Raw genomic sequence first — 21,558 nt, 5'->3', positions numbered from 1 at the left:
GGGGGGGAAGTGTTTAGATTGTAGGTTTTGGTCTGCTCAAAGCCATTTGTGAATTCCAGATGACCCAGGTTCCGGAAAGTTTACAGTTGCTCAGATCTCTGGCTTTGCCTTAGATTTAGCTCTAATAAAAAGCTTACAATGGACACTAGTCTGATAGATCCTTGACAACTGATGGTGCTGTTAATGAGAGGAAGTGCTCTTTAGTGGCTGGAGCATAAGGCAGTCAGGTGAGCCATACCTATTTCCAACTCTGCCACTGACTTACTGTGTGAACTTTGTCAAGTCACTTAACCTATGTGTGTCTCACTTTCCTAAATAAATATATCAGCACCTTCCTCAGAGGGGCTTTATGGGATTTAATCTTTCTAGAAAGTATGGACATCTTGGGAAGAAAGGTGCTATGTAAATACAGAGTATTATTATGATCAGAATTGGGAGCCTTGCTTTATTTTTGGACTAGAACTAGGTGAGTTTTTTCACATTTCATTCATTAGCTTTGCTTACTCTTTAATGACCTATGTGTGTCTCTCTTGTCTCTTGGAATTGAGTGTTTGTGCTTGTTCACAGTTTCCTTTCCTTCCGCTATCCAGCGAGAAAGTCAGCTGAAGTGGTTTTTATGAACTCTTTCAAGATCCCTAGAAGGATGATACAGGAAATAGCAAGTTTCCTTTCAGTTAACTTTCTATACAAAATCCTAGGGTACTCCGAGACTATTACAATTTCTCTGCATTCAGCTGATTGCAGTTAAAAAAAAAAAAAAGAGGGATTTTTATTGCATTTGCAAGGGATAATACCAAATACAAGTAAAAACAACGAGGAGTCTGGTGGCACCAAATATGAGTAACATTTCAGAAAGGATAGCTCTCTTCATAAAATAATCTGACATTTGTACAGCACCTTTGGTCCCAAAGCATTATACTGAGCTTGCCAAACACTGTCCCTTTATATCGTCATATTTCCAAGTGCTTACAGTTTGGCCAAATGTTAACCATTCAGGCTGTAATTTTCCATAATTGCTGTCTGGCGCAGGTTGAGTGACTACTTGTTTTGGAAAGTTACAGCAAAAACAGTGCAGCCATTTTTCAGAAGGAAAGAGAAGCAGGTTTGCCAATGTTAAAATTGTCTGACCACTTTCACTGGAAGAGCTCTAGAATCTCAGGAGTTTGGAACAGAAATGTGACACTTCACAGAAGGATAGACCTGGGCCAGGGAGGTGCATTTTGCTGTCCTGGTGAAAATCCATTTGGACCGGTCCAAATTATAAACCACTGCAAAACCACTCTGATTTTTTTTAGATGGTTACGCCTTAAGTTTTTGCACATGCCCACTGTGGTGTGCATGCTCTCCAGCCCCAGCAAAGCAGCCACACAGACCAGAATATCTGGACAGGACAGAGACAAGAAGGATCCTTTTCCTCCCACTGTGACAATGCATCGCTTGTGACATCTGATAGAATCACAGTAGCAAGCAGGATGTCAGTACCTGTGCATAAAGCGTACAGGGTTGATCATTAAAAGGCAAAATCCAAACTAAATAAACCAGTTACTTGTGCATTAGCCCTCCCCCCCAAAATCTATTTTGGACGGCTTATTCTGACACTCCATGAGTCAGAGAGTCTCCCACGAGATGAGACCACACTTCACCAGAAATAAACATAGATAAAGGTATTAGTGCTCAGCTAAATACAGTCTAAGAGAACACGCTCTCCTCTCGTTGGATACGGAATCTGCTTTCAAACATTTATTATCCTGCCCATCCCCTTGCCTTTCAAGTGGTCAGATCTGGGCAGGCTTTAAAACATTTAATATACTGTGGTTAACACGTCATTTCTTTAGGGAACAGGAAATTTTCTTGCCACCTCTTCTGGAGAGAGAGAGCACGAGAGTGTGTGTGACATCCCCTACCCCCAGTATTAACCCAGCAATAAAAATCGATGCGATACTGCTCCTTCTAACACGCCTGTTAGCATTTCCACAGTGGTCCAGTTACAGAAGTCAAAGGACTACAAAGGGATAATGTAATATCGAGAACAAGGAGTCTGCCTCAAAGATTCAACTATCAGCTTTGCCTTATCCAATCTCTCCACTTTGTAAGGCCTGTTCTATTTTCTCAAGCAGTCTGTAGCAAAGAACAGCTTTTCTCTGAGAGAATAATTTGTATTTTAATAATATTTAGCAGTTAAACACTGCTTCTCATGTTCCTAAAGTTATACAAGTATCTATTTTATCTTCAACAGCCCTGCAACATAAGTTTGTGTGTATATGCATGCACACATACATATACCTTAGAGGTGTTTGAAAAATAAATTTGAGAGAAATTTTGAATTTTTAAAAAATTTCCTGTGAAAATGTCAGGTTTTTTTAAATGAGAAATTGCAATTTCATTAAAAAAAACTCCAAAAATTTGTATTGAACAATTATGGATTTATGATGTCAGAGAAAAGTTGGAATATTTTGACCAAAATGAATTTTTTTGTTTTGGTTGAAAAGCCATTTTTCCATCAAAAATGTTTCAGCAAAACATTCCAACCATATTTAGTATATACCCATGTTACAGGTGGAGGGAATAAGGCAGAGAAGTTAAGTGTCTTGCTCAAGATCTCAGAGGAGAGTGTGTGTATATAGATACAGCTATGGTGAAATTACTACTGGAATAAGATCCAGTTCTGGTGTCCATGCTTTGTGTGAAGAATACTGAAACGCTGGAGGAGGTTCAAAGAAGAGCTATAAGAATGATTCATGTTCTGGAAAATGCACCTTACAATGAGAGATGTAATGAGCTAAATACGTTTAACTTACTGAAGAGAAAGTTAAGAGGTGAGATGTTCATGGTGTATAAATACCTACACAGAGAGAAGATATTTGATACTAGAGCACTCTTTAACCTAGCAGGCAAAGCATAGCAAGGTTCAGTGGCTAGAAGCTGAAGATAGAGAAGTTCATACTGGAAATAAGGGGCAGAAGGTAATTAATCAGTGGAACAACTTATTCAAGGAGTCATCACTTGAAATTTTTTATTCAAGATTTGGTGTCTTTTTCAGAGCTATGCACTAGTGGGTTTTTTCTCTCCATAGAATTTAAGGCCAGAAGGGATGACCAGATACTCTAGTTTGACCTCCTATGTCTCACAGGCCACCAACACCACTCAGCACCCACACTTAACCCAAAGTATTGCAGCCTACAGGAGGCTAAACTATTGTGTGCCACACATAGAGAATAGGAGGGACCAAAGTGCACCAATGCCTGTGGCCCCACAATGGCAGGGAAATGATTAAATAAGATACAGCAGATAACCCTGGCAAGTGACCCACACCCCATGCTGCAGAGGAAAGCAACCTCCCCCAACGTCACTGCTAATCTGACCTGACAGGAAACTCCTTTGACCCCACATATGAAGATCAGGTAGACCCTGAGCAGCATGTGAGCAGAAACCAGCCAACTAAGCATATGAGAGAGAGAATGGTCAGTGCCACCGTAGAGCACCAGTCCACCCACCTAGTGTCCAACCTCCAGTCATGGCCACCCCTGATGCTTCAAAGAAAGGAGACTAAAAACCAACCAACCCACCCAAACAAATAAACAAAACTATCCCTTCCTGACCCCTGCAGGTGACAGGCTGAAGCCCTGAAGCATGAACTTTCAGGAACATAAGACTTAAACTGGAAGGGACCCTCATGGAGGCTGAGCCCTGCCCCCACCATCACAAGCAACATGTCATCCAATCTAATAAATTTGTCCAGCTCTCTTTTAAAACTAACTACATTGTTTGCCCCCACAACTCCTATTGAGAGGCTGTTCTAGAACATCACACCTCTGGTGGTTAGAAACCTTCTAGTTTCCAGCCTGAATTTATTCGTGGCCAGTTTACACCCATTGGCTCTTGTGCAACCATGGTCTTTTAGCTTAAATAGCTCTTCCCTCTCTTTGCTGTTTACCCCCCAATGTATTTACAGAGACCAATCCCATCCCCTCTCAGCCTTTTTTCTGCTAGGCTAAGCAAGCCGAGCTCTTCCAGTCTCCTCTCATAAGAGGGTCCCTCCATTCCCCTTACCCTCCTAGTAGCTCTTTTTGGCACCATTTAAAGTTTGAATGAAACTTGCTTGAATATGGGTGACTAGAACTGTCCACAGTATTCCAAATAAGGTTTTGTCAGTGCTTTGTACAATGGCATTAATACTTCTCTATGTCTATTGGAGATGCCTCACTTGATACATCCTAGGATTGCATTTGCTTGGCTCACCGTCATCCTGTGAATGACCCCCACACTCAAGTCTATGCCCCCTCTGTCTCTTCCACCTTTTACAGCCCCCAGCTTGTAGCAGAAATTCTTATTAGACTTTAAGTGAATGACCTGATATTTTGTCCTATTGAATTTCATCCCATTTCTGTCACTCCCATCTTCAAGGTCATCCAGATCTTCCTGGATAATATTCTGATCCTCCTCTGTAGTGACAATGCCTCCTAGCTTTGTATCATCAGCAAATTTCATTAGCACACTCCTAGTTTTTATGCCAAGGTCATTAATAAAAATACTGAATAAGAGTGTTCATGTTGTGATAATTGGGTCTACAAATTTACTCTAATATTGAGGTCAATTGTAAAAAGTTAATAAGATGCTACAATAATCTATAATCAAAAATGCTGATGGAAAATAGGTCAAGTTGCTTTCAATAATGAATGTTATAGACAGGTGTAAGAGAACCAGACAAAGAGACTAAATTAGTCCAGTTAAAAAAAAAAAAAGCCACATTGCTATAATTCAAGGACAATGTTGAAATCACGCTTAGTGGTAAAAACGGAAGCTGTGGAACTGGCAATTAATAAACCAAAATTGGGGGTGGTGGGTCAGATATTAGGCCTAATTGATGGCCAGATAAGAAGGGGATGGGCTATTCGACTCATCGCTCCCTTTGTGGGTCCTTAAACAAAGAGACTTTTGGGGGAGAATATAGAAGAAGGGATGGAGGCTACTGAAGCAAGCTTCACCATCATAGCGACCCCCCAGAGTCTCCTGGGACCTTCTTTGCCCTAATCGTAAGAGATGTCCTGACCAGATTCCGACCAAGATGGGGGCCCAGATAACATCGCTATCTCTGCTGGGTTCAGCTGAATCCCAAACACACCTGGGATGAAATGGGTTTGGATTTTTAACAACGACAACAATAAGAGCTCCAGTCCATTTCAACTAACTTCTTTTCTTTTCCCTAAAAGAACCATTACCACCATCTTTGATCCAGCTAAGAGAGGGGTTTTTCCTTCTAAAAGCTCTCTCCAGCTAAAGGGAAAGGGAACAAGGGACGCTGTTAAAGTAGAAGCCTTACTTAATACTTTACATTTCAAATGCTGTAACTGTTTTCCTTTTTTCCCCCCCTGCATCTTTAATAAAAGGTTAAAATGATCAGCCATGGTGCTAAGCAGGCAGAGGTCTCTGTAAACCAAAACCTGAATCTTTAAGACTATTTAATGTTGGATAGTGACTGGGTCATGTGGGCCATTTATTCCATCTAAATTAATGCAACAGTCCCAGCACAGATCCTTGAGAAACTGCACTAGTAACCTTTCTCTAGTCTGATAGTTCACCTTTCAGTACAATCTATGGCTCTCCCCCATTTAGCTAGTTGCTTATCCACTTTCAGTTCTTGTACTGATCCCCAACTTCCATAATTTAACTAATAATTTCCCGTGTGATGCTGTGTCACATACTTTACTGAAGTCCAAGTATATTAGAACTACAGATTTCCCTTATCTAAAATAAGAGTTATTTTCTCAGAGGGAAATCAGGAGAGTCTGACACAACCTACCTTTGTAGTTGCATTACATCCCCTTTTCTACTTTCCTTCATGAATTTAATTTCTTTTTTCTTCACAATTGGTGCGAAAACCCTGCATACTACGGAGATCAGACTAGCAGTAAGTCTGTAATTGCCCAGATAACTTTTTTCCCTTTCTTAAATATTGGTACAATATTAACTATTCTCTAGTCATATAGTATTGCCCCCAAATAGATTGCTAGTCTGGTAGCAAGGATTTTTAATAAACTATCTCATGTGACAGTTCTTTCAGCATTCTAGGATGGAAATTATCTGATCCCACAGATTTGAGTGCATAAAATTTTTGTTCCATCTCAGATGTGGAAACTTCCATTTCTATACACTAATTTCCCTCCGCTGGCCTGCCTTCATGCTGATGGTCCACATTATCATCCTCACTGAAAACCAAGGCAAATTATTCATTTAGTTTTGGGGCAATACCTATAGTATCTTTAATCTCCTCCCTATCCACACTGTTCAACCTCATCCATCCTTATTCTCTTTTTATTTATATAAACTAAGACATCTTATCCTTGCTGAGAGCTAATTCAGCATGCATTTTAGCTATTCTCAGTTTATTTCTACATTTCCTAACCTGTAAGATGCAGTGTTCTTTGCTTATCAGTCCCCTTTTCCATTCCTCGGAGGCTCTCTTTACTCCTAAGAACATTTCTGAGGTGATTCTTCATCCATTTGGGTCTAGAGCCTTTCCCTATGAATTTTTTCCTCTTGCTTGGGATGCAAATTGCAGATAGTTTTTGTGTAGTTGTTTTAAAGAAATTCCAAGCCTCCTCCACATTTAAGTCTGTGAGCTCTTCAGTCCAGTTGATTTCTTTAACTAATATCTTTAATTTCCCAAAGACTGCCCTTTTACAATAAACCATAGCTGATGACCTCATTTTGATTATCCTTTCATTTAATTTGAACTGAATCAACTCATGAATGATCACTCGATCCAAGGTAATTTCCTATGACCACTTCTTCTATAATGTCCCCACAACTTAACACACAAAAAAAGTCTAAACATTGCATCACCTCTTGTTGGTTTGGTGATGATTTGATGAAGAAAACGGTCATCTGGCACACATGGGAATAACTGGGCCCTACCAGTATTACTAGCATTCATTCTCCAGTCTGTATCTGAGAAGTTAGGACACAGTTCCCAGTAGGATTTATCGGAGCTGGCCCGGGGGACTCTATAAATGTACCCCTAACACTATTCCAATAGAACCTCTTTTACAATCCTTCCCCAAAGTGATTTTGACCTGAACAGATTCTGTTTTGACAATACTATCACTCCATATTTCTCTACAGTTTACCGCATCATGGATGTACAATGCTACCCCACCACCTTTGGCCTTTATTTCTCTCTCTCTCAAACAGCATATACCCTTCGATACTTGTATTCCAGCCATGAATGCTATTCCATCATGTTTCTGTAGTCCCTAAAATGTCTGCTTTGACTTCCTGCACCAGTAGTTCTAGTTTCTCCCTTTTATTGCCCAGACTCCTTGCTTTTGTGTTCAAGTATCTCAGTTGTTTCCCTCAGACTCACCCAGTTTTCTAGCCAGATTGGGGATAGTCCTTTCACTAACTATAACATGCTACTCCAATCAGTATTTGTACAGTACTTTCTTGCATCCAATGAAGTGATCTGTATCTCATGAAAGCTTATGCTCTAATAAATTTGTTAGTCTCTAGGGTGCCACAAGTACTCCTTTTCTTTTTGCGGATACAGACTAACATGGCTGCTACTCTGAAACCCGATTCTTGTACTTTGTACCTCTGCCCCTTACTACATCTTCATTTAGCTGATTTCCCTCCTCCTCTGTATTGAATCCAGGCGTGGAAATTTCGTGAGTCTCTTCCAACCCAACATTTCCCAGCATCCCCTAGTTTAAAGCCCTTATAAATCATGCCAGCTTTAATCCGAGAAGGTTAATACCCCAGGTACTCAAGTGGAGTCCACCAGTCATGATGTCTCTACTTTCTGCGAATGCCTCCCAATGGTCAATCATCCCTAAACCTTCCTTGTAACACCAATCCTTGAGCCACCTGTGGATCTTCATTATCTTGTCACACCTTCACCCTCCTTCTCTAGGGCCTGGGAGTATTCTGCTGAAGATCACCTGAGCTTCCACTTTAAGCATCTTACTCATCCACGTGTAGTTGCCTTTGCTCCATTCCAGTGGGAATCCAGCAGTGTCATTTATCCTGATAGGCAGCACACTCAGTGGGTTTTTCCCTGTTCCATTCAAAATCCTTCTCAGCCCCACATCCACATCTCATATCCTTGCTTTTGGCAGATAGCACACTGTTCTGTTCAGATGACAGGCCTGTTGATTCTTGCAAGCATGGAGTCCCTGATCACATAAACCTCTCTTTCTGGTATTGACATGAATCGATCTTATGTTCTGTCATAGTCCCCTGTTTGCTAGCCTCATGTTTACTTGGGCTCCGGTGCCTGGCTATCTCCATTGTCCTCTTCCCTTCTGCATGGGCTATCACTCCATCTTACATGTTTCTTTTCCTCATTCCCCAGTGTAGCAAACCTGTTACTCAACTCAATTTTACCACCACTAGCTAGTCTCTGCCTCTGCCTTGTCCTCATGGTCATGTTCTTCCACGGATCACCTTCCCCTTCTGGCAGTCTGCCCTCCAGGTCCTTTTGTTCAGCAGGTGTCTGCAAATCTTGAGTTGTCTGTACCACCTCCTCTTTTATCTCCTCAATTATACCCTGAAATCCCCATCTGAATGCTAGCATCATCTCCAATCCTTGGATCCTCTCTGCCATGATCTCTATCAGGCAACATTTCATGCATAAGTAGCTTCCATCAGATACCCTCTCAAGGATGATGTACATCCCACAATCTTCTTGTCTCCTCTCCTCCTTGGGTCACTTCTTGTGTTGCCTCAGTAAATATCATTGTCTCCTCTTCCTAGTCCCTATTGCTAGAGAAAAAGAAAGTTCAACCAGAAGCTTTTGGACTTGATGTAGGAATTATTGCATTAAGTTCTGCAGGCTGGTTATGCAGGTGGTCAAACTAGATGATCACATTGATACCTTCTGCCTTAAAATGCATGGCCCAGCATAGAATAGTCCATGCAAAAAAAAAAAAAAGTTTAACAGTATGGCCTATTTGTGGGCAGTGGGTATTCAGTGTTTTGAGACTCACAGCATATTTATATGTCAGCATTGACTATCCACTTTCATGTGTCACCAGACTCCACAGTATAGGAGCATGCCACAGTTGAGGGGTGTCCTTGATGTTCCAAACACAGCACTGACTGTTACACAGGCTTTTCATCATCACAGATTCAAGTTAATGCTGAGTGGTCTGTTAAAAGGCTCTTAATTGTTGATTCAGCCCTGTTCAGACTATTCTAATGCAAAAATATGAAATTATTTGTGCACAAAAATTGAAATTGAATGTGGTGGGATGTGGGCAGGCAGTACATTTAGTTCTGTCCCTAGGCAACTCAGTCTGACTAGCCAGAAAGTTACATGGATTTTCACATCCTTATGTAACTGCTCGATCAACATGTTACCATGACAATATTTGAATCTCACAATACAGGTGTAATTCCACACATTTGCATCAAAAGGAATATGTAAAGGGCAAATCAGTCTTTCCTAACAAGCATTTTCCCTGTTTAGTCACCTTTCTGATCAGATATTTGTAGCCAGGCCCAACTATTATTGTATTCATTAGGAAAAGGAAAGAGTGGGTCTCAGTAAGGGAACATCTGCACTGCGTTTTGAAACCCTCGGCAGCGAGTCTCAGAGTCCGGGCTGACGGAATCGGGCTTGCACTACAGTGCTAAAACCAGCTCTGTAGATGTTCCCTCCTACACAGTTGGTTTTAGTGCTGAAACATGAGTGCCACAACCCCGAGTCTGTCAGCCTGGGATCTGAGACTCACTGCCATGCATAGGTGCCAACTTCTCCTGGCGCCAGTGGATGCTCACCCCCCCCCCCCCACCCTGACTCTAACCCTGCCCCACCCCCTCCCATTCCAATCCCTTCCCCAAAGTCCCCACCCCAACTCTGTCCCCTCACTGCCCCATTGGACCCCTTCCCCAAATCCTTGCCCCGGCCCCACCTCTTCCCCGCCTCCTCCCCTGAGCACACTGCGTTCCTGCTCCTCCCCCCTCCCTCTGACAGCTTGTTACGCCATGAAACAGCTGTTTTGCGGTGGTAAGCCTGGGAGGAGAAGCGGGGACGTGGCGTGCTCAGGGGAGGAGGCGGAGGCGAGCTGGGATGGTGGGGCGGGGTGCTTTGCTGCCGGTGGGTGCAGAGCACCTACCAAGTTTTCCCTGTGGGTGCTCCAGCCCCGGAGCACCCACAGATTCGGCGCCTATGCTGCCATGGGTTTTAAAATGTAATGTAGACGTACCTTAAGCGTGTCTGCGGTCATAATACGTCAGAGAACGATTGGCCAGGTTGCACAACATGAGGGTAAAAATGCCTGAGCTCAGCGGAGGCCTTGCCTACACTTCAGCTTCCACCAATACAGCAGCACCCTCTGGGAATTGGGGAGAGGTTTTCAAAAAGGCTCAATATGAAACAGCTCTTTGTCTCAATAGAGGCTGCGGAGCTCTTTTGAAAATAGTTGTCCAAGAGATCCTAGTGCAAACAAGGTTTTAACAACAGGAAGAACAGTGCAGGGAGAACATCGCCTCATATCGCTGTGAGGGTTACAGAATATCAGTGGTCTAGCAAAGGCCTGAATGCCCAATTCCTCACTCGTCTGACCCCTTTTGCCTTTGTCCCTCTTCCCAGCTAGTCTCTGTCCCAGTCCTGTCTCTTCCTCTTCTCTGGTTCCTTGTCCCTGTCTTCCAGATTCCCTCCCCCTTTACTACTTCCAGTCCCATGGGCTTTTTGTTCCAGTCTCCTTTTCCAGTCAGTCATAGTCTCCTTCATCTACCCACCAGTTCCCAGTCCCAGGTTCTCCCACCCATAGTAACCTTGTCCCAGTGTGCCCCTTCTGCTACCCCCATCTCAGGTGCTTGCCCCTGCATCCTAGTCAGGCTGCCTTCTCCTCTATGCTGCCTGGATGCCAGCAGAGAGACACTGAGAGCACAGGAGAGAGAGCTTCCTGATGCCCCGTGCCACACCAGCCCACAGTCGGGAAAGCCCTGCAGCCTGCGGCTGGAGCATGCTCAGTGTGGATGGAATCTTTGGAGAATTTAGCTTCCAAACTCTACACAAGTTTCTACTGAACATGTGTGAACTGAGATTTTTCCAAGGCTCATAATTTGGGTGTCCCCCCTGGCCCCCCACAGGGAACAGCAGTAGGGACATCTCTGACACTGGGACTCAGTGGTTTCCCCAGGAATTGAAATTACGGGGGGGGGGGGTGGGTGTTTGAATTTACGGGAGGAGGGGGTGTCCGGGCTGATGAGGGGTGAGACTGAGGGTGAAGGTAAGCTGTATGGTACCATAGTAAAAACTGAAAAATGTTTCATGACCATTTTATTCGATTTAACTATGTTTTAAAATCATCACACAGTAAAGTTCGCTACTCAAGCCTTCTATGAAGCACTAAGTCTACATCCTTCTTGGTTTGTTATACTTTTGCACAACTCTGTTAATGAACTTCTTGAATGCAATGCATTCATCTTTGGTGGCTTCTCATGTGTCCGGTACTTCCATTCCTTCAATTGATATGCTCATTAATCCATTCACATGATCAGGCAGAAGGTGACTTCAGAACACTAAATTCTATTCAATGATGAAAAAGAACGCTCAGCTGTAGCTGTTATGAATTCCTTCTTCTTTCATCCCAGGAAACATAGCACAGAGATTGGGTCGAGCCACTAGTGATGATAAAAAAGTTGAAGTCAAATCTTCATTCGTCGTATGGTATTCCACTCTGTGTTCAAATTCTCTATTCTATCCTGTGCACATGGCAGCCCCATTGCTGGTAGTGCCTCACTCCACTCAACTGTCGGTGTTTTATAGGACCGGCATCTGTAAGAGCTACGTAGAGGTTGAGTAGACTCTAGAAGTCACTGTTTTAGATTTAAGAATCAAATCTCTGTACTTTTTCAGTTGTCTGAAACACTTCTTGTCCTCTTCACTTAAGGATTCAGTATAAACGCCTTCATTAGTCAACTTCTGGACTGAAGTCTTTGCTTCTTCTAGTACTTTTTCAATGGATAGCTAGCTCTCTGATTGATCCAAATGTAGCTTCTATTGCTGGACAAAGATCTACTACTGTTGTAGCAGACGCCTGGATAGCATTGTTTAATGACCTACGTGGTTTCAACAGTAGATTTACGAGAGAGAGAGAGAATGGCAATAGTCTTCTCTGACTGTAGTAGCAAAAGTTATCCAACAGCCTCACTACTTAGATCCATCCCATCTTTGTAGAACTTTCCAAAGCCAGTAATAACGGCTGGAGTAATTTTAAGACAACAGCCAAGGATCGCTCATGAGAAAGCTAGACGGTTTTCCCAGGTTGGACTAATATGAACTTCAGTCCCAGTGTATCTTCTATATTTTCCAAGATATTCAGTCTTTTCGGACTCTTGCTGAAAAAAGAACATAAATGAAGACATTAAATATATAGCTTTTTAAATGTATTTTGAAGAGTCTACAGCTCGTACTAGCGCTAGGTGGAGTAGATGGCCTCTGCAGTGTGTATAGGCAAGATTAGGGTTACACTTTTCTCTGAGCCAAGCTTGTACTCCACCATGTCTTCCTGAGAAGTTTGCAGCCCCATCAAATGCACAAGCAGCCATCTGTCTGGGGTCCAATTGACAAGCATTTAAGATGTGGGTTATCACAGATGCAGCCAATGTTTCTTCTATAACTTGAACATCTAGAAATGCATCTACTGGCCTACCACTGAGATCAAGATAAGACTTAATACTTGATGTCCATTTGCATCAGTGCAGTCCATGTATGCAAATTTTTTGCATGTGGTGAGAGTTCTTAACTTTTTCAGCTGTTGAGTCTTTCACTGTTGCACCGCATGCTTCTAGCCAGCCAGTTGAGTTTCTTGCAGAAAGATAATGAGCATTTGCTGGTCTTGTTCAGAACCAGTGTTCAGCTACAGCATGAACAAATGACAATGCACTTAACATTGGCCTCCAGGTTGTAGTGTGTGGTATCTCTTGCTTAAATAGAAAGTATGATGCCACAGCCATGTTTGTTCACATGAACCGTGTTGTGTCTCCAGTATTCTTAACAGCCTCATTAAGTACTTCTAAAATTGGCTTTGAAAGGAGCTTATAAAGCTTTCTGAATGTTGATGCAGCCCAGAGGCCTGGTGTTTTCCTGCCTTTTCACATAGTTTGTCAGCATTGGCTTTGCTGATCGATTTGACAAACCAAGCTCCTCCACTTTTACCAGTTATAGCATTGGGGAGCTTTTTTACCAATGATTTTTGTAATTAACTTTTGAAATCCAAAAGGATTATGCCTTCTTTTTTAAGAGCCAAACAAACTTGTCTGAGAGCTTGCAAACTCATTGATGTAACAGAAGCTGCCCTAGATTAGTTCACTGTTTGAAGGTATCCATGATTACTAATGCTTTTTCGAGATGTGCCACGTGAAATGAGCTGTGCTTGCTAGAAGGAGACACAAACCTACCACACAAAGGCATGGTGTTCCATTATTTGTTTCAATCGATCAGTCATGTAGAAACAAGAGAGATGAAATTTCTGGTCTCTCAGACGAGGCAGAGAGAATCAGGTTGTCTGGAGGAGGACAGTCCCTTTTGGCTGATCCAGAACTGCAGATTCTCTCTCTCAGTGAAAGGTCTTTATGAAATAGCCATCTGGCTTTCAAACAAAGGAAGAGGCTGCTGGGAAGAAATGACTATCAAGCAGTTTTCCCTCTTTTTTAAAGTATGTGGTACGGAATGGCCTAAAAATGACTTGGGAGAGAGCAAGGAAGTGGGGCACATTCGGCCCAGCTGCGGAGTTTTGGAAAAAGGGGAAACTCAAGGAGACATGGTTTCTTTTGTTTTAGTAAAAAGTTAGTCAAAGTAAGAGACAAATCCCACCTCTGTTAGCACACTAATACCCAGCAACAGCTATTCAAGCTTTGAGTGTAGGGTTCTATGGTAGGACCGTGGACATACATAGCTGGCTATGAGTGAAGCGTATTATCGCTCTCCTGGCTGGTCTGAGCACTCCTGAGCTCCTCTCTGTTTCTGTTTGTCCAAGGGGAAGGGGAAGAGCAGGCAGCAGGGTGGGGAAGTGCAGCTCCCTCTCTTCTGCTAAAAGCAGAGGGGAGCTCCCACTCTTCTCTCCCTGGCATGGGTAAACAATGCACACACACACACCCCCTCCAATCCTGTTTCAATCTACTTCAACCACTGCCCAGAACTATCCTGCTGGTCTCCACAGCTGCTGAGGAGCGGGACACCGGAGCACTAAAAGTAAGAAAAGGAGTACTTGTTGCACCTTAGAGACTAACCAATTTATCTGAGCATATGCTTTTGTGGGCTACAGCCCACTTCATCGGATGCACAGAATGGAACATATAGTAAGATGATTATACACACACATATATACACATACAGAGAATATGAAAAATAAGGGCAGTTATAGGATAGGCCCCAAGCAGGGTTTCAGTCTGCACTGTCTCAGTATTTGACAGCACTGCTCTTTGCCAATGACTGAGAAGATAACCTCTGCAGAGACTTGGCTTCCACACTCACTCTGGAGTCAGAGTTACTTGTGGCCAGGTCCGAAGCACGCACCGGGTTGCAGGGGAGAGTTGCTGTCATAGCAGTAAGAAGAAAAGGAGGACTTGTGGCACCTTAGAGACTAACCAATTTATTTGAGCATAAGCTTTCGTGAGCTACAGCTCACTTCATCGGATGCATTCAGATGAAGGGAGCTGTAGCTCACGAAAGCTTATGCTCAAATAAATGTGTTAGTCTCTAAGGTGCCACAAGTACTCCTTTTCTTTTTGCAGATACAGACTAACACGGCTGCTACTCTGAAACCTGTCATAGTAGTAAGAGTTGCTTCTGAATAAAGGCAGCTTTCGACTGGTGAACTGAAGAAAAAATAAATGCAGGCACCTGAATGTAGGCAGCATTAGCTAATCTGGATTTGTTTTCACAGACTTTATTCTGCCCTGGGTTGTGTGGGACAACATGCCCTGTCACTCCCTGTCCTTGCCACCTTTCTCTGCACCGCAGGGACTGATGCAGTTACACTGGGTGGGTTCCTGGAGTGGGGAGAACCACATTTCTCTTTTGCACAGCCCCAGTTAAGGGCATTGCCTGCTCAGCTATCCTCAGCTGGGCTGGAGGTAGCACAGGACCCTATGAAGGACTACAGAATTATCCGCATGCTAAACCTGTCTAATGCCAGCAGCAGCCTGGCATTCAAAAGTGACTGCTTTCTAGAAACTATTAGGCTGGACACAGGGGAAAAGTCTGTAGAATAGTCTCCTATCAGGAGGATGTATTAGGCTTCTTAAGGGAAAAGACGGAAACTCCATTGCTTGAGACATTTAAAACAAGACTGGATAAAATGCTAGCAATGCACTGCAGGGACCAATCCTGCCTGGCAAGGCAAAGACTATGCATTCCCCTAGAAGTTAGAGATGGAAAGTGACCATGAAACCTGTTCAGGTTGTGATTGTAAAATTAGGTATTTATGTTCATGTAAATCCCCAGGAGATCCTCAAATAACTGAGGCTCCAATCTCAGCAATAGGTGTACTGTGCTTAAAGTTAAGCACGTGCTTAAATCCCTTACTGAACCAAGGCCTGAAATAAGAGATGACAAAGACCTATTAGGCTACCTAGTCTGTCCCCAGCATTGAAGAATTGTTTTCCATACTATTGTATTGGAGAGATATTGTCCAGGCCAGCTTTGCATGAACCACCATTTCTCTTCGAAGACTATACTCAATAATCTAGGAAGGCCTCACTATTAGGACATTTTTCCTATTGGTTTAAGTTTTCCCTTCTCATAGTTTCTACCTTAAATTACACTTCTGAGCATTATCTAGTGTTGCACATTGTAAATAAAATTACATCTTCAGATACATTTTAGAATTACTCTCTGGCTTTTAGATTAATTGGGACTGGCCAAAAGCCAAAGACTTAGTCATGGCCAAAGAAACTGAAGATCTAATACAGATAGTAAAGGACTCCCAGGCAAAGTAAGCTTCAAACAAAACAGCCCCTTTGGTCAGTTCGAAATTAAAGGAATCTTCAGAGCTATTGAATTAGATCCAAGGATAATTTGAATGTCACATTTCTAGCGAGTAAGACAACTCAAGGGAAGTTTCCTTGAGCTCCCATGTAAATAAGTCACCCCAAATACCGGTCCTCTGTACTGCAGATCAGAACAATCTGCCAGTGATGGGAACAATGGAAGTGACATGGATTGCAGCCATCATATCCATAAGTATCAGGCCTCCTTAATCATAAGCATTTAAAAAAAAAAGAGAAAGACATTGGCAAAGGTGGGCAGCTGAAAATCTGACTTCTTTGTTTAGGTGTGTTTCCAATTTCCACACAATCTTTATGTGGGTTTCTTGTCCGAGCTCAAATGTTTCCATCCAGTTAAAGATATTTTGCATAGGAGTGAGGCTGCTATGCAGGTCCTGGGAGGGGACATCATGGGCAGGAGTCTTCCCCTTCTTTGCAGCCTCCACAGCTTTGATCGTGGGTTTGCTACCCCTCCAGCAGACAGGAGAACCTGGGCCCACATGATTTCAAACTGCACTCAAAGTGAAATGACTGCCTTGCTCGGGATACGTTACTGTTGAAATCTAGCCAGCACTTTCCTCTTATGAAATGTGAAGAAAAAGAATTAAACCATTACATTTACTTAATTAGCCACAACTGACGTGTCCATCACTGACAGTTAATCACAAATCACTGTATGCATTTAGGGGTCCGAATAGCTTTCCATGCTTAATACATCTTTGTAAAACAGTACCTGCCATGTGCTCAGACATCTGGCATGGCTTGAGTGACTTTGTTTTCATAATAGGTTCTTAGTTCTATTCTTCAAAGCACTCCAGACATTTATCCTTTCAACCCTCCTATGAGGTAGGCACATGTTCCCATTTTACAGACAGGAAAACTAAGACAGCAGGAACTACCAACCTCCCTTTCTTTCAACAACTACTACAGCCATAGGTTGCCCTCAGTTTGCACATGCAGTTCCCGCTGACAAGAACAGAAGTCACATGCACGGCTTGTGGGCACTGTATGACCCTTAGCTTCATATTAACATTTTAGTACCCTCTGCGGATCGCTATTGATCGGGAAGAAACCTAGCCATGAAGGATGTTTCTACAGTGCTGGCTCCTGTATGAAGGCTGATGGTCACTCCTGCCAAAGGGCCAGCGTAATGCCCTGCCTGGTTGGAGTGGCCCTTGCAGAAAGGAGAGCGATGAAAAAGGAAGAACAAGTCGTGCCTGCAAGATTCAAGATCTGGGGCTGGACTGTGATTTCCCTTTGACTAGTGGGAGCTCTGTGGACTTCATTTGAATCACTCATGTTAAACATGGTCAGAATCAGGCCATGGATCCCACACTGCTCGGGCTCTGGATTTCGGGCCCAGAACAGCCCATGCTTTAGGAAATGAGTCACAGAGTCATAGCCAAGCAGGAGTTGCATTAGACTGTGATGAGGAAGCCACACCATAGATTAAAGCCCTCCCACCTCCCCCTTAAATATAAAATCAAATTGAATAAAACAAATAACTCAAACATCTGGCATAAGATGGCAAGCATTCCTGGTGTGGTGTTCAAGGGAAGCCTGTTTGTGTGGGAAGTACTGGAGAAATTGCTCAAGAACAGTTCATTCTCATAACAGTCTCTGGCTGGAATTCAGGTCACTGTTTTCATATTTTAGCTGTTGCGTACATGGCTGCTTTGATGTATATGTACAACCAGTGGGAACTTGTTTGTTTCATATGCAATACATGCCCCAGCTACCGCAGTGTCCTAGAGCTTATGAGATTCTTCCTTTATAGTCAGTCTCTGTCCCCTTTTGGAGTGGAGTGCTCACCCTACCTCAGTCCAGCATTGCACCATCCCCTCCATTTGAGTTGTACATGGAGAGTGTCCTACTGGCAACCAGGTAATTCATATCATCTTGGTGGCCTGTGGTCTAAGTGCCATATTTTGAATGCCTGGACACTCAGAAAACCAGAGTTTCAAATTCTGGTAGCAACTCTTATGAAGAAGTTAAATGGAGTATCATGCACACTGCTTGTGAGTGGTGTGGAGAAAGGATGGTCTTGAGACAAAGGTGCTGGGGTGGGAGTCAGGAGACCTGGGCTCTGTTCTCAGCTTTGCTGCAGATTTGCAGTGTGACCTTAGGCAGGTCACTGATGAGTCCCATGTTCTCAAAGGTATTAAGGGTCCTAACTCTCAGGAGTTAGGTGGCTAAATACTTTTGGGGATCTTAGCCTGAACCTTCATGGCTCAGTTTTTCATGGGGACAATGATCCTTCCCCCCCGACCCTTTGACTGTCTTATCTCATTAGATTGCAAACTCTCCAGGGCAGGGACTGTCTCCTGCTATGTGTCTGCAGAGGACAATGGGACCCTGGTCTAGGCCTCAGCTGAGGCTGCATGAATAGTGGTGGTGGGGAGGTTTTCCCAGTGTTCAGGGCTAACGTGTCCCACCAGCCTCAGTGCCATGCAGCATGCTGCACATTGGTTCCTTCCTCCCACCCCCGGAAGTGGCTACATTTTAGTGGTGCGTGAAATGATTCCTGTGAATCTAATCTGTGAATCCGTTAAGTGCTCCAGGAACCTCCTTGATGAAAGGAAATGTAGGAATGTAAGATTGTTATCTAGCAGCCTCCCACTGCATCCAGGGCTTTCCAAACCACCACAAAGTTTGATGATTCCACATGCCCCATGTATTATTTTCAAGCCCTGAATTTTTTTAAAGTGCCTCCATCCATTTCAAACGAAGCCCCAAGGTAAAAGCTAACGCCCCCTTTCAACAAAATAAAACAAAAAAATCCAGAACAAGTTAATAGCAAGCTTGTTGTCTGTAATTGTCTTCTGGCATGTGAAGTTCTTGTTCTCCTCCCATCAAAGCTCAAAAGTTTTTGACAATAACAGCCTTGCCCTACATTGTATTCCTATAATCTTAAAGATTAGAAATATCAGAATCACTACTATGAAAAGCCTATAGTGTTCATTCTCCTAGGTTTTGCGGTGTTAGGTTTAATAACTATATTAAAGTGTAAACTCAGTACACAGGGTCCTTTGTCCAGCACAGTAATGAAAAATAATCCAGCCCATAAATTTAGCAAGAAAAATCAAATGAAAAGGAATCTAAGTAAGAATATGGAGGAATAGTGTTACTGTTTCACTGGAGATGCAGTTAGAATGCTAGAGTAATGTTAGGATACAATTTGTTAGTCTCTAAGGTGCCACAAGTACTCCTGTGCTTTTCACAATAGTTGACTAATCAGTCACCGGGAATTTGGAGGAGATTAAAATTCCTCAGGAGATCCAACAATGGAAAACTTGCTTTAAGTTTCTTGTGCTACTGTATTTACAGTAAGTTTGTTACAAGTTTTCCCTCCTAGAAGATAGACATGACAGAAAAGGCAGTTCTTGGGTTTTAAATAGACAAATAAGAACTATGCGAGGATCACGATTTGTGAATATATACTACACTAGGACATGCACTGGTCTGCAAGTATTTACTTAGCATTTCCAAGCACAAATTGACGAGATAACATGGGGAACAATTACCCAATAGGCACATGCATAGGAGTGTCAGCATGCATCGTGTCCCCCTCATCCCCACACATCCCAGACATGGCCAAATCCTCTTATTCCTTTGTCCACAACAGTAAAACAAAAATCTGCCTCTTCCTTTCCAGTCCAGATGGTCAAGTTGCTCCTGTACTCCCTAATCATCTTCTCTGGAGTCTCGCTGATCATAACCTGCCTTTCCCTTCTCCAAGCCACCCAAAAATGCCGTTCCCAAAATCATTTTCCTGTCTGGTCCCTCCACCAGGTCACCTTATTCCAAGCCACTTGCCTGGCTTCCCATTGCCCTGTGCATCAGCTTCAAATGTCTTGTCCTTACCTACATGGCTGTAGCGAGCTGATGACTCACCAGTGCGGCACCTCCTGTCAGTCATCCTGGGAATGAGCTCTGCTGCCCCGGAGCGCCCTCTGCAGGCCGGTGTCTCGCCTGCCACTGGCCCCCGTGTCCCTCCCAGGCCCCAGTGCCCCTCTACAGCAGGGTTCTGCCCCCTGCAGTAACCCCACAGCTCTGGGTCTCCCCTCCCTGGGGAACCCCCAGCCCTCTATCCCCACCTCACCTCAGTCTGTGGCTACTGTCAGTCACCATCTAGCCCCCACTCACTGGGGCAGACTGCAGTGTACAAGCCATTCATCATTGGCAAAGGGGGGTTTGGATCTGCTGCCTTTGCCTAACCCCTGGGCTGCAGCCTCTGCAATCCCAGTAGCTGGTTTGACCTTCAACAAGGCCTGCAGCCTGGGGACTTGCCAGGTGGGAGCTCCCCTGCTCCTCTCTTCTTTCCCCAGCCCTGCTCTGTTGCCTGCACCCTCAGCTCCCAGGCAGCTAGGTCCTTCTCCCACTGAAACTAGAGGAAGAGTCCTGATCCAGCTCCTCCCTGAGCCCTTATAACAGGGCTAGGTGTGGCCTGACCCAGCTGTGGCTGCTTCCCCCAGTCAGCTTAGCCTTTGCTCCCAGCCCCAGCCCTCTCCCAGGGCTGGCTTTAACCTTTTCAGGGCTGGAGCGGGTGACCACCCCGCTACAATGGCCCTATATCATCCAGCACCTGCCTTCTTCTCTGACTTGCCCTCCTTTCACATCCTTCCTCCCTTCCAGCACTATCTCGGACACCAGTCTCAATATTCCCTTTGTCTCCTGTTCTCACAGGCATCTCTATATCTTCTTCCATGCCACACCTTGGGCGTGGGATAACCATACACAATCTATTTGGCAAGGCCTCTCCTTCACCTCATTCAGGCCAAACCTGAAAACTTTCCCCTGCAGCCTCACTTACCAAAACAGGGGATGTTTGCATGCAAGCAAAGAGAACCTGGACCACCAAGACATAAAAACATACGAACTGAGACAATATGCTCATGTATCCCTAACTGGAGCACGCCCTTGGCTTCCCCTTCCTGTTAGAAGTAATAACCTCACTTGTCATGTCCATTGGGTTAGGCTTCTCTGCACAACTGTGTAAGGGTATTGGGCCCTTTGACTGTAAGCTCTTTGGACACAGACCAGTCACTTTTATGAAGGGCGTAAAACACTGATGGTGCTAGAAAAAATCAGAAATCCGAATTAAAACCAGACGGAGCTGTGTTTTCAAAATACGGCCCTCTACGTTATCTGGATATCTTTACTGAAGACATAATGAATAATGCTTTGATAGACTGGCTACAGACTGAGACTCAATATCTTCATAGAATCATAGAATATCAGGGTTGGAAGGGACCTCTGGAGGTCATCTAGTCTAACCCCCTGCTCAAAGCAGGACCAACAGCAATTAAACCTTCTGTCCACATTTTGCCCCCCCCCCCCATCCACACATGCACATGCGTAGAGCAAGAAAATTCCAATGAATACACATTTTCTCCAAGAGGAAGCAGACTTGCATGGATGAGATCTTCCATCTATGCATGCTGTTCCATCCTGTCCCTAAATATTTCAGAAGCACCCATCACTGTAGTATCTAGGCTTTACATAGAAGGGTTTATGTAAGTCTTTGTTTAAAAAAACAAGACTAGCCCTTTAAAAAGAGGT

At 43.7% G+C, this 21,558-nt stretch overlaps 1 protein-coding gene across 1 annotated transcript in view; it reads right to left on the bottom strand.

Moving 5' to 3' along the window:
- Positions 1-21,558, bottom strand: part of SLC45A4 (solute carrier family 45 member 4) — a 142,361-nt gene that overhangs the window by 119,242 nt on the left and 1,561 nt on the right. The gene's annotated exons all lie outside the window — the stretch shown is intronic.

Source organism: Caretta caretta, chromosome 2, assembly GCF_965140235.1.
Source record: "Caretta caretta isolate rCarCar2 chromosome 2, rCarCar1.hap1, whole genome shotgun sequence".
In the NCBI taxonomy this organism is placed as follows: domain Eukaryota; kingdom Metazoa; phylum Chordata; order Testudines; family Cheloniidae; genus Caretta; species Caretta caretta.
The sequence above is the reverse complement of the archived record's forward strand: the minus strand, read 5'-3'. Positions and strand labels throughout refer to the sequence as shown.